The sequence below is a fragment of the Pterocles gutturalis genome, unplaced genomic scaffold, assembly GCF_000699245.1.
Source record: "Pterocles gutturalis isolate BGI_N339 unplaced genomic scaffold, ASM69924v1 scaffold15400, whole genome shotgun sequence".
NCBI classification, from domain to species: Eukaryota; Metazoa; Chordata; class Aves; order Pterocliformes; family Pteroclidae; genus Pterocles; species Pterocles gutturalis.
The window spans coordinates 4368-5704 of record NW_010146099.1 but is presented as its reverse complement, the minus strand read 5'-3'; the positions used below and the strand labels follow the sequence as shown (position 1 = coordinate 5704).

The following is a 1337-nucleotide window of genomic DNA, read 5'->3' as shown; positions in this document are numbered from 1 at the left end:
CGGTCCCACCAGAGCTGGGAGAGGGTCCTGGTGCCATCCCTGGGGTCTGCAGGATGGGGATGGAGCTGGGTACCACTGATGCGGCTCCGTGGGATATGGTTCAAGGGGTACTGGAGGGACCTGATGGTGTGTGTCCCCTCTCTGCCACCTCCCCTGCTGCCCACTGACCTTGGCCAGGACCCATTTGGGGCAGAACTGGAGTTTCTCCATCATGGTGGTGGGTTTTAACCCGCTGTGGGGGTTGGAACTTTCTAGAGGAGGAACCGGAGCAGCTCTGACCCTTGCAAATGAGGCAATTCCTGCAATTTTTGCCCCAATAAAATGTTGATGGGGTTTTGTGACCAGATTTCCCCAGGAGGTGGTGGTCGTGGGCTCGGCACTCTTGTCCCGGGATGCAAATGAAATTCGTGGCTGCGTGGGGAGAAGGACTCGAGCAGCCTTCCAGCGCCAGGATTTGGGAGTGGTGGTGCTGGTGGCACCAGTGTCCTGGAGGACAATGTCCCCACGTGGTTCCCGAATAGCTGCAGAGAAAAATAGTGACACGACAGGGCACCTGGGAACACCAACACCCAAATTAATGAATATTCGCTGTGCAAAAAAGTGACCGTGAGCTCACAGGGGAAATGGAGGAAGGAGCTGGTCCCGTTTGCCTGCTCTTCTGGGGACGAAGGACTTGGTGGAGATCCATCTGCCCATCCTGGGTGACACAGATATTTGCCCAGTAAATAGTTAATGGAGGAGGGATGCTCTCCCTACTGTATCGGTGCCAGGGCTGACAGCACACGGGCTTTGGGGACACCTGGTTAAGCCACAAGGACAAGTTTCAAGCCAAAAACCACTTGAGGCAGGGGTGAAGCTTTTCCAGGCAGAAGGCAGCTCCTCCCGATAACCCACCACACTGCAAGGGGGAAGGAAAAGCCCAGTTCCCCCATTTTATAGCCATTTACAATCATTTTATTCATAGACCTTGAAGGTTTCTCCGGCTTTTCTTTCCCCTTTTGCACCCCTGAGAGGAAACCTTTCTTCCCTCCTCGGCCGTGGTGGAGTCCCCATGGGGTCCCCCCGGAGCTGGGGGGGTCTGTGCCTGGGGTACCCCCCCAAACTCTTTGCACATTTCTTCAAGATTTGCCAAATTCAGCCTTTTGGAGCTGGAGATGCTCTGCATCGAGTGAGGGAGCCAGGGCTATATCAGACACCCGGTGCCACTGGCATCCCGCATCCCCTGGAGCGGAGCATCAGCGGGCAAGAGCCTTGCCCGGGTTTTGCTCCAGGTTCTGCGTTTATTCCGGGCTGAGCGCGTCGCAGCGCCCGGAGGTATCCAGGCAACTGGCAGATCA

General features: G+C 56.2%; 1 protein-coding gene across 1 annotated transcript in view; it reads left to right on the top strand.

Annotated features, from left to right (window-relative positions):
- Nucleotides 1-1337, top strand: part of WSCD2 (WSC domain containing 2) — a gene marked incomplete at its 5' end in the record, with an annotated part of 6706 nt that overhangs the window by 1234 nt on the left and 4135 nt on the right. The window lies entirely within an intron of this gene.